This window comes from Pleurodeles waltl, chromosome 7 (assembly GCF_031143425.1).
Source record: "Pleurodeles waltl isolate 20211129_DDA chromosome 7, aPleWal1.hap1.20221129, whole genome shotgun sequence".
NCBI lineage: Eukaryota > Metazoa > Chordata > Amphibia > Caudata > Salamandridae > Pleurodeles > Pleurodeles waltl.
In genome coordinates this window covers 1,035,436,442-1,035,448,910 of record NC_090446.1, presented here as the reverse complement: position 1 = coordinate 1,035,448,910, position 12,469 = coordinate 1,035,436,442, and the positions used below count along the sequence as shown (strand labels likewise).

Sequence of the window (12,469 nt, the reverse complement as noted above, 5' to 3'; positions counted from 1 at the left end):
TTGGCCGTTTGGTCCTGCAGGACTTTTTGGTGTGATCTTAGTTCACAGCTTACTACAGGGGATGGTATTACTTGGGTATCTATTCAAAGGTAAGGAATCTGCAACTAGACGTCTCTATCAGATGTACAAGTTACTTACCTTCTGTAACGACATATCTGGTAGAGACATATTCTAGTTGCACATTCCTTACTGACCCGCTCATCCTCCCCGCACTGCAAACTGATTTCTAGGGAGAGAAACTGACGTCAGCGCTCCGGGGTGGTGCTATATATGTCATCATCACGGCAACCACGATGCCAACAACGCCCGTGAAGTCGACTGATGCCACTTAACGGCATGCAGGGGTACTGCTCGAGGAAAAAATCTCCAGATCCAGTCTGATGCCTGGGGAAATTCAAAGGTAAGGAATCTGCAACTAACATATGTCTCTACCAGATATATCGTTACCGAAGGTAAGTAACTTTTACTTCATCACCTCTCATTCCCAGAGGGGGCATCTGTGAAGGAAGGGATCGACCCGGAAGCAAGCTTGGTGGGGTACTCCACACTATTGACCTGGTGAAGGGCACAGGCCTGGGATCCCTCATGGCAAAGGCAGGCACTGATTCCGCCTTCTGTCTCCTTCCTGTTCACCCAGATAGTTTCCATCTGCTGGGTATTCAGTACAATGGTCAGACATGCTTTGATAAGGCCATGCCAATTGGTTGCTCAATATCCTGCTCATATTTCGAGCACTTTAGTATGTCTTGGAGTGGGCACTACACAAGAGGCATCGCCGGGGGGGGGCAAACTGCGCTACCTAGACAACGTTCTGTTCATAAGTCGGGCAATTGCAGAGGAATGTGGGAATACACTGAGGGCATTTTGAGAGCTGGCAAACAATCTAGGAGTCCCCCTGGCTGTAGAGAAGACAGTTGGCCCAGCCACGTCACTAGTGTTCCTAGGTATTGAGCTAGACTCAGTAGCAGGTACATCCAGACTGCCAGAAGACAAGGTTACTGAATTGATAGAGGAGATCAAGGCCCTATGCAGTAAAGAGAAGGCAACCCTTAGAGAGCTTCAAAGAATGATTGGTAAGCTTAACTATGCAGCAAGGGTCATACCAGCAGCGCAGGTGTTTGCAAGGCGCTTAACCAGGCTGACAGCAGATGGACAGGTTCGGACAGCTTTTCCAAAAGAGTTGTGGGAACTTAAGAACTGGCCTGTCCATACTGAAATCGAGCAGGCCCTGACACCTAGCACAGCGAGGCAATACAACAAATACATTGACTATGATGCAGGTAGAGGGGTTACAGTTACTGGGGGACCCGGAAGCCACAAGAGTGGCAGTGGAGCACTTCATAGAGTGGGCCCACCATAAGATGAAGTCCTGGATGCAAGCCCACTTATCAGCAGTGGCCAATTTTTCAAAACTAAGAACAGGCAGGGACTCCATGGCTTCCCATTACATTAGAACAGCCATGAAGAATGGTGGGGCTTGGAAGGAAGGAAGCACAACACAAGACATCCCATAGATTTTGAGAAGCTGACCCAGATGATCACTGCCTTAGAGACAGTTGCTGTCGACCTGTTTGAGTTCTCAGTGTTCAGGGCAGCCTTTACAATAGCTTTTTTTGGGGAGTTTCATGATGATTGAACTTGTGGCCCCAGCAAACAAAGACGCAGGCTCCACTTGCTTTAAAGCTGCAGATGTCAGGGCAGGGACAAGCAGAATGTAATTTCTGCTCAGTAGATCCAAAACAGATCAGCTAGGTAGGGGTGCTTGGTTTCAGCTCAGTTGAATAGAGGACCCAAGATACTGTCCTGTGTGCTACCTAAACAAGTACTTGGCAATATGACCCAGTGGGGTGGGTCCTCCTTTTCATACATGGTAATCAGGAGCTACTGAGCAAATTTCAGTTCACAGTGGTCATGCCCAAAGTCCTAGGGCAGGTAGGCTTTACCCCGTCTTCATTTGGGTCCCACTTGTTTAGGATGGGGTGGCCACAACAGCAGCGCAACATGGGTTGCCCGAGGCTGGCATCAAGAAAGGGAGCTAGTGGCGTTTCAGCGCTTACAAAGCAAATATAAGACTGCAACTGCTGTGAACAGACCTCGGTTGTGCTACAGCCACAACTGATGGAAGTCTTTTTGTTGCCTCGACAAGGGCTCGCCCTAGAACAGTGTGTCCGGGTGGTCAGGCACTCATTTATTCATAGAATGCAAGCTTGCTGGAAATGCTGCAGACCACCAGGGTGCTCGAAAACCAAGACCATCAAATGGTGCTGATACCCAGGAATGAAATGAGACCAACTTTCCGCAATGCTGGACAGGCTGTGCACATCATCTTCCAGGCACCCTGGGCTATTGATCATACACCTGGAGGGGCAACAACCTCGCACAAATGGGCAGACAAAGGTTCTCCTCCATGACATTCATTTGGGCTTATCAGCAGCAGCAAGATTGTTTGATAGCACAACCATAATATGGTCTGAAATAATCCCCAGGCTCACATGGCACGGGGCCTTGTCTAACAGTGTGGTTGATAACTCCAAGAGAGAGCTGTACTTCACAATCAGTAAATATTACGATGCGAGCGGCCTGGAGAGGAATTAGACATGGCCTAATCCATGCAAGATGCCCAAACTTGTACTCCCCCCGATGGGGTCCACCTGTCCAAGGAGGGGATGGGTGTGTTTTGGCCCACCAATGGGCAGCCATGATCCTCGAAGGCTGCATACAAAAAAGACAACAATTAGTAGGGGATGGGGCAGCTTGGTGATGTGAGCCTTATAAGAAGGAAGGCGCTGAAAAGGGAAACAATTGTTAGTAAAACAACTCGCGTGGTAAGGCAGTGGACCAAAGAAAGGCCACTAACCTGGATTTGCCTTACGGCACGTGAATTTTGCTGACAGGAGGAGTAAGCGGAGCATGGCACTTGCAGTCCATACCCGCCCGGATGCCAGGGCACAAAAACCATACAAACAAGGTAGCGAGTAGGGTCTAAGCAACACTAAGACCCTACCTCACAAGTAGAGTAATCCAACAAAATCTCTGAGGAGCCCCCAAGACGGCATGTATGATTGCCTAACAATAAAAGGTGCCAGAAAGGAGGACAGGCAGATGACAGGACTGGATGGGGATGTGACAACACTGTTTGAACTGACAAGAATGACACTCATGTATGATTTATGACCTATCAGTATCATGTATGACATTATTTGTGACCTGTTACTATAATTTATGACACCTCTGTGATTTATGGCACGTCAGATGCTTTATGGCCCCATCATCGGGAGGAGTGACCGGGTTTGCTCTGTGGTCATGCATGTGGAATAATATAATGCAGCCATGTTTTCCCATAAACATAAGAAGTGCATATGTCTTATGTAATCATTTATTGCGCGGTAATGAAGTGTGTAGGTGGAGACTGGAGTGGGCCATGTATGGGAGTTATTGCAGAGGCTCCACCCGAAGGGGGCATTGAGGGCTGGCACAATAACGGCCGCCATGGACCCGCAAGGACCGGTTTAACCAGTTAGGTGGCTATCTAGCACCTACAACAAAGACAGGTGTGCCCCTGTCATCTCCCCGCTGTAGGAAAGTGCCACTGTTGGCATGGCTACTGTAGGAAAGTGCCACTGTTGGTATGGTTACCGCCCCACTTTTTGCCTACTGTTGATGCGAACTTTGATTGAAAGTGTGCTGGGGCCCTGCTAACCAGGCCCCAGCAGCAGTGTTCTTTACCTAAAACTGTACCTTTGTGTCCACAATTGGCATAGCCCTGGCACACAGTTAAGTCCCTTGTAAAAGGTACCTATGGTACCAAAGTCCCTGTGGCCAGGGAAGGCCTATAAGGGCTGCAGCATGTATTATGCCTCACTGGGGGACCCCTCACTCAGCCCATGCACACTGCCTGGCAGCTTGTGTGTGTTGGTGGGGAGAAAAAGGGAAAGTCGACATGGCACCCCTCTCAGGGCGCCATGCCCACAAACCACTGCCTGTGGCATAGGTAAGTCACCCCTCTAGCAGGCCTTACAGCCCTAAGGCAGGGTGCACTATAACACAGGCGAGGGCATAGCTGCATGAGCAATATGCCCCTACAGTGTCTAAGTCCATTCTTAGACATTGTAAGTGCAGTGTAGCCATATTAAGTATATGGTCCGGGAGTTTGTCATTATGAACTCCACAGCACCATAATGGCTTCACTGAATACTGGAGAGTTTGGTATCAAACTTCTCAGCACAATAAACCCACACTGATTCCAGTGTGGGATTTATTGAAAAATGCACACAGAGGGCATCTTAGAGATGCCACCTGTATGTTAGCCCAACTGCTAGTGTAGGACTGACCAGTCTGTGCCAGCCTGCCACTTTCAGACGAGTTTCTGACCACATGGGGTGAGTGCCTTTGTGCACTCCGTGGTCAGAAACAAAGCCTGTCCTGGGTGAAGATGCTTCACACCTCTCCCTGCAGGAACTGTAACACCTGGTGGTGAGCCTCAAAGTCTCACGCATCGGGTTACAGTGCCCCAGGGCACTCCAGCTAGTGGAGATGCCTGCCCTTGACCAAAAAGCCCCACTTTTGGCGGCGAGTCCGGTGGGAAAATTAGGGAAAACAGGGAGGAGTGACCACCCCAGCCAGGACCACTCCTAAGGTCTCCAGAGCTGAGGTGACCCCCTCCCTGCAGAATCCTCCATCTTGGTTTGGAGGACAGGGACCAATAGGGATAGGAATGTGCCCCCTCCCCAAAGGGAGGGGGCACAAGGTGGGTGTAGCCACCCTCCGGGACAGTAGCCATTGGCTACTGGCCTCTGACCCCTAACACGCCCCTAAATCTAGTATTTAAGGGCTTCCCTGATCCCAGCTTACCAGATTCCTAGTGACCTACAAGAAGAAGAAAGACTGCTAAACTGAAACCCCCAGCAGAGAAGGAGGAAGATGACAACTGCTTTGGCCCCAGCCCTACTGGCCTGTCTCCTGCTTAGTAGAACCTGCAAAAAGACCAACGACACTTCCAGTGGGCCCAGCCACCTCTGCCAACTCCAGAGGACTGCCCTGCACCCGAAAGGACCAAGAGCTCCAGAAGACAGCGGCTTTCTCTGAAGAAATCTACAACTAAGGTCTCCCACCTCACTCTAGATGCGTGAGTCCTGACCCGTGTGCACACAATACCCACGGCCAGTGTCCAGGTGGTCCACCCAGCTAGAAAGGGTCCCCAGGCGATTGTGAGAAAGAGCCCACCCTGGGTCAACCCCTCCACGACGACGCCTGAAGAGGGAATCCCGAGGACCCCCCTGACCGCAACCTCCGGACGAAGATAACCGATGCCGGAAGAACCACTGCACCCGCACCTCCCAGGCCTTGGAGAAAGCGGCCCCTGGTGCAGCATCGATCAGCAGGCGGCCTTCCTCCCTGCCCAGCTGGTGGTTTGCCCGAGAAGCCTCCCGTGACCTTGTCTACAGCCTCAGAGTGACCCCCGAGGTCCCATCATAAAGTTGCATTGAAGACCGGAAGCCCTGTTTGCACCTTGCGCCCGTCTGCCCTAGTGTTACTGAGGGTGCATGTTCGGTGCATACTTGGGGCCCCTCCAGTGCTCTCTTAAACCCCCCACTCCCCATCTGCCCCCAAAACCGTGGGTACTTAGCTGCCAACAGACCAAGTTCCGAGTGCCCCCTGTCTCCATTGGAGCCAACGTTAATTTGGTCCCTTTTTGACCCCCAGTGCAGCATCGACCAGCAGGTGGCCCTCTTCCCTGTCCGACCAGTGGTGTGCCCAAGAACCCTCCCCGGACCTCGCCTATAGCCTCTGAGTGACCCCAAGGGTTCCCCCATAGACCTGCATTGGAAACCCGACGTTCTGTTTGCACCCTGCCACCCCAGTGCCGCTGAGGGTGTGTGTTTGGTGCCTACTTGTGGCCCCTCCAGTGCTCTTCTAATCCCCCCTGGTCTGCCCTCGCGGGTACTTACCTGCTGGCTGACCGGATTTCGAGTACCCACTATCTCCATAGGAGCCCACGTTAACTTGCCTCTCCTTTGACCTCTGCACCTGACGGGCCCGTGTTGTTTGTGGTGGGTGTTTGTGGTTAACTTGAACCCCCAAACGACGTACTACCTACTCACTGGAGATAAGAACTGTAAGTTGTATACTTACCTGCAAAACTGTAGTCTCTTTTCTTCCCCCAGGAACTGATGAAAAATGCAGTGTCCACTTTTAAAATAGCTTTTTGCCATTTTAAGAAAAACTGTATACATTGTCGATTCCGTTCAAAGTCCTGATCGTATATATGCAAAGGACCTTTTATTTTATGTGCTTACCTGCAAACTGAATTTTGTGGTTCTAGAAATAAATTAAGAAAACATATTTTTCTATATAAAATCCTATTGGTCTGGAGTTAGTCATTGAGTGTGTGTTTCTTCTATTGCTGGTGTATGTACAACAAATGCTTAACACTACCCTCTGATAAGCCTAACTGCTCGACCACACTACCACAAATAGAGCATTAGTATTATCTATTTCAGCCCTGGACTCTGTGCACACTATATCTCATTTTAATATAGTATATACAGAGCCAGCTTCATACAACCTCCATGTTTTATAGCATCTTAACTGCTTTATGGCCCTGTCACTGGGAGGCGTGACCTGGTTTGTTCTGTGAACATTCATGCGGAATAATAAAATGCAGCCATGTTTCTCCCAGAAAAGGGATAACGGCGTGAGTATGTTGGGACTGGAGTGGGCCAGGTGCGGGAGTTGTTAGTCTTACCAAGTGCTAAAGTAGACCTTGGTCTCCAAGTCAAAGAATTTTGCTTCCAGGTAGTCAAAAGTTATTACACCTTGAAGTTAGGAGCAGGTAGATCATGTAGATCTCAAGGCCAGTCATTGGTATTCATACTATAACTACTGAGCCAACGTTGCGTAGCTGTTATATTTGGTTTAATGCACTGGCTTTGCATAGTGCTGACCAGGCAAAAGAGAGTTTTTCACATTATGTTTTATGTAATGTACAATGGACTTGATTGAAGTAAAAGGCACTGTGATCAAACCTGTCTTTGCACACCAAAAAATGCACACATCTGTGATAAAATAGGGTACGAGGCGCAGGAAGCTGTCCTCATTTATATTGGTAACCAGGAGTTGGAGGTCATCTGTGAGGCAGATTGCGCACAGTAGCGAATGCAGGGATGGAAGCCTGCAAGAGGCAGCCTGTCTTAATATCTGTGCTCACTATTTCAGTGTGCTGACATTACAGTTCGTGTCATATTAAGTGAAAGAAGTATCTGATAGAGAATTCTTGATGCAGATTCCTTACCTTAGAATTTTCCCCTGGCATCAGAATGGATCCGGAGATTTTTTTCTTTGAGCAATACCCTTGCATGTATCCTGCTCCGGCCACCGAGGTCCCCTCTGGATCCACTCACGGATCCGCACTGACGCCATTCGTACCACTGAGACCTTCCCCGGTGCAGGTTTGATTGTCGACGCTTCCGACATCGGTGTTGCCCACCATCGGCGGTGACCCAATCCTCATCCACTATGACTCGGAGTCAGACTTCGATGGGGCCTACTCAACCCAGGTCAGATTTGGAACCTTTTCCTTATGGATACAAATTTGGGGAAGGATTGGAGGGGTTCCTGGACCCTGGACACTTCTCAAGACGCTGGCATGCTGTCTCTTCCTACCGTGGCTATGGTGGATGGAGCGACTTATGCTATGGTGTTCAATAGGGCGGCTGAGGTCCTTGGTCTTGCGCTGCCTACTGTACAGGTCAGGTCAAATCTCCTGACTGAGGTGCTTCAGCCTGCGGCTTCCACATCTGTGCCCCTTTTGCCATTCAGTGAAGCCCTCACCGATGTCCTCTTGGGTACTTGGTCCAAACACAACACAGGGGCTCCTGTGAACAGGATTATTGCACACCGCCATCGGCCCACCCCAAACAACCCTAAATTCCTGTCCCAACACCCCACGCCTGAGAGTCTTGTCATCCAGGCTTCCTCTTCCTCAGGCACATTCCCTTCTGCACTCCCAGATAGGGAATCAAAAAGGCTGAAACAATTTGGGAAGAAGATGTTTTCTTCCTCCAGTCTCATCCTGCGGTCCATGAACACTGCATGCCTTTTGGGCCGCTATACCCACTCTCTGTGGGATACGGTTGCGGAAGTTCTGCCGCAGGTACCGGAGGAGGCCCGTGCTATCGTCTCCCAAGCGGTCACTGATGGGAGAGATGCAACAAAGTTCACAAACAGATGTGGGCTGGACACGACTGACTCTCTGGGCAGATCGGTTTCTACGTTGTTGGCCTTGACATGCCACGCCTGGTTGGGGGATGTCCAACAGTCTGTTTTTAGATGCCCTTTGATGGCTCCCGTCTCTTTGGAGTCAAGGCAGACTCTGCCTTGCAGAGATTCAAGGACTCCCGGTCCACGGCTTGGCCCCTTGGACTTTCCGCTGCCCCTTGTCCCCAATAGCCTACCTTTTGCCCCTTTCGTGGCCACGGAAGGGTCTCCCTGTCACATCCCCCAACACAGCCACCGTGCCACCCGTGCTGTTTAGCCGTTGCATGGCCGGGGACACGGAATCCCACGTGGGCGTGGGACTGGGTCTGCCCAGTCCTCCCCTGCCCCTGCTGAAGCCTCCAAACCCTCCTAGTCCGTCCCCTCACTCCGATCCAGTTGGCGGCAGGATTCGCCATTACCTACCCCACTAGGAATCCATCACTACAGACAGGTGGGTTTGGCAGATAGTTCGAAAAGGGCTATTCCCTACCCTTCAAATCTGCCCCACCAGCCATGCCTCCATCATTCAGCCATCTTCCGGAGCATCATTTGGCACTTCTCCTCCAGGAAGTTGCGGCTCTCTTGGCCAAGGGAGCCATAGAGAAGGTCCGCGTGCCAGAAGTAGGTTGTAGTTGTTATTCCCGCTACTTTCTGGTGCCGAAAAAGGACAAGGGCTTACGTCCTATCCTATACCTTCGGGACCTCAATTACCTACTCAAGAAGGAGAAATTCAAAATGCTCACCCTGGCTCAGGTCCTGTCTGCCTTAGACCCAGGAGACAGGATTGGACCTACTGGATGTGTATTTTCACATTCCTATCCTGCCTTCCCAAAGACGTTACCTGCAATTCATGGTAGGTCATGAGCACTATCAGTTTACCGTGCTCCCCTTTGGCCTTTCCAGCACCCCTCGTGTGTTCACAAAAGTGATACCGGTGGTTGCACCTCATCTGCGCAGGTTAGGGGTCTCAGTCTTTCCCTACCTCGACAACTGGCTGTTGAAGGCGGACTCGCACCAGAAAGTCATCTCCCACCTTCAGACTATGGGGAGCCTCCTGCACATGCTGGGGTTCACTATCAACGTGCCAAAGTCAAACCTGACTCCCTCTCAGACGCTCCCTTTCATCGGAGCTGTTCTGGACACAGTGCAGTTTTGGACTTATCCTCCCAAAAGGCGATTCCATGATATTCAGGCTATGATTCCGATCTTTCAGCCTCTGTCTTGGGTTTCGGAGAGACAGACTCTGAGGCTGCTGGGCCTCATGGCCTCCTGCATCCTGCTAGTAACACATGCCAGATGGCATATGTGGGCTCTGCAGTGAGACTTGAAGTTCCAGTGGGTGCAGCGTCAGGGGAATTTCTCTGACATGGTCCAGATCTCGGATGGAACTGCGCAAGACCAGCAGTGGTGGATTTCAAATCTGCATTGTGTCCACGGCAGATCCCTCTCCCTCCATCCCTCGGCCAGATCTAACCATAGTGACAGATGCGTCACTTCTGGGTTGGGGTGGCCACATGGGAAAGGCAGAGATCAGAGGCCTCTAGTCTCCGGCAGAGTCTGAGCTCCATATCAATCTTCTGGAGCTCTGGGCGATCAGGCTTGCATTGCGAGCATTTCTTCCTTCCTTCAAAGGGAATGTAGTGCAAGTGGGGCAGGGTAGGGTCCTGGACACTTTGTCAGGAGGCACCACACGTCTGGACATGGCTGGAACATCAGGGCATTCCCTGGTGATTCAACATCTGGTGGGCTCTCTCAACGCCAGAGCGGACAAACTCAGCTGACGATGCACGCCAAACACAAATTGCATCTCCATCCGGAGGTGGCACAAGGTCTCTTTCAGCAGTGGGGAGAGCCTTGGTTAGATCTGTTCGCCTCTGCAGAGAACGCCCAATGCCAGCTGTTTTGTACGTTGTAGTTTCTAAGGCAGCACTCACTCAGAGATGCTTTTCGTCTTGAGTGGAACTCCGGCCTCCTTTCCGGCTTTCCTCCTATACCGCTTCTGCCCAGAGTTCTCAAGGAGATCAGGAACGACCGGGCCCAAGTTATCTTTGTGGCTCCGGACTGGGCATGGAGAGTATGGTATCCAGAGCTATTGAGCATGGCCACCGATCCTCCATTCACACTGCCTCTGAGGGCGGATTCTGTCACAGCAACAGGGGACGGCTCTCCACCCGAACCTGTCCTATCTCCGCCTTCATGCGTGGAGATTGAGCGGCAGCAGTTGACAACTTTTGATCTTCCACCTGAAGTCTGCGATGTTATCTTGACAGCCAGGCGTCCTTCTACCAAAACGGTATATTCCTGTTGTTGGCATAAATTTGTGGCATGGTGTACCAACAAATCTGTTGATCACCTCTCGGCTCCTCTATCTGAGGTTCTTTTGTTCATTCTTTCTTAGGCCCAGCAGGTCTCTGCTTTGGGCACCGTTAAAGGGTATTTATCGGCCATTTTGGCCTTTCTTAGGCTACCTGATCAGCCCTCACTCTTTAAAGCTCCTGTTTTCAATAGATTCCTTTAAGGTCTAACCCATTTATTTTCTCCCACTCCCTTTGTCATGCCTCAGTGGGAGCTCAATCTTGTCCTTACTTATTTAATGTGTACTCCCTTTGAGCTGATGCACAATTGCCCTTTACGGCTCCTCACTTTCAAAACTGTCTTTCTTGTTGCCATCACTTCTGCTCACAGAGTGAGCTACAAGCTCTTTCTTCAAAGCCTCTATTCTTGTCTGTGCACCCTGACAAAGTGGTGTTGCGCACTAAGTCTTCCTTCCTCCCCAAGGTTGTTACGCCTTTTCATGTAGGCCAGTCCATCACCTTGCCTACTTTTTACACACTCCCACATCCTTCTCATGAGGAGTAGAGACTCCACCATCTGGACCCAAAAAGAGCCTTGGTGTTGCATCTAAATCGTACTAAAGATTTCCGGGTGGACGATCAACTCTTTGTCGGGAATGTGGGTGCAAAGAAAGGGAAGGCGGTGCAAAAATGTACCATCTCTCGATGGATACATCTTTGCATCAAGATGTGCTATGCTTTGGCCAAGAAGTAACCCCCTGAGGGCTTGCACTCTCATTCCACCAAAGCAACTGCTGCTTCCACTGCATTAGCATGCAGAGTTCCTGTCCTGGATATCTGCCAGGTGGCTACGTGGGCATGCCTGCACACGTTTGCCAAACATTACTGCCTGGACAGTCAGGTCCGTCGGGACGGCTACTTTAATCGTTCGATCTTGCAAGACTTTCTAGTATGATGTTGGTTTGCAGCCCACCTCCGAGGATGGCATTGCTTGGATATCTATTCTAAGGTAAGGAATCTGCAACTAGAAGTCTCTATCAGATGTACAAGTTAGTTACCTTTGGTAACAAAATATCTGGTAGAGACATATTCTAGTTGCAGATTCCTTACCGACCCACACATCCTCCCTGCTTGCAAACTGATTTCTTGGGACAGGGATTCCCCCTTTAGGTCCTTAGCTTTGGCGCACCAATCTCAGTGTTCTTAGCGGCTCTGCGCTTTGACGTGGGAAGTCGTTAAAAGAAACTGACGTCACTGGGCCGTGACGACTACTCCTGACGTCATCACCGCGACTAGATTGCCAGCGACGCCTGCAGAGTCGACCGATGCCACCACCGACGCGCTAGGGTATTGCTTGAAGAAGAAATCTCCAGATCCAGTCTGATTAAGGTAAGGAATCCGCAACTAGAAAATGTCTCTACCATATATTTCATTACCAAGGGTAAGTAACTTGTACTTCACAACCACAAACAAAGTGCATGCAGAGGCCCTGAAATCCACTGTGTGCTCCACTTATTGCCAGTGTTCTGACTGCTTAAGCGCCCCACACCTGACCATGCCTATTGAAGTGCCTGTATTTGGATGCTCACTCTGAAACTTACTGGAGAGGCATAGAAGTACCTACAGAAGTTCGAAGGGAGAAAGATTTACTTCGAATATTTGGGGGAAGTGTGTTTGACATTTTATCCTTTGGACTGTAAGGGAGTGTAAAAAGACAGCCTGACATTGCACAGGCTTGAAGTGCTTCCACAAGGGGACCAGCGACTGTGGGGCACGGACAGATGGGGATGCTTAAACAACGGAACCCTAGCAGTTGTGATGCACACATTGGTTGCTGCTTCCCATGGTTACCGCTTGTCATTGGAGGTTGGTAATTGGTAACGTACAGTTCCTACGGGTTGGTTGCTGCCCTAGAGGTT

At 50.4% G+C, this 12,469-nt stretch overlaps 1 protein-coding gene across 4 annotated transcripts in view; it reads left to right on the top strand.

Annotated features, from left to right (window-relative positions):
• CEP112 (centrosomal protein 112) overlaps positions 1 to 12,469 on the top strand; it is a 1,991,189-nt gene that overhangs the window by 1,963,972 nt on the left and 14,748 nt on the right. The gene's annotated exons all lie outside the window — the stretch shown is intronic.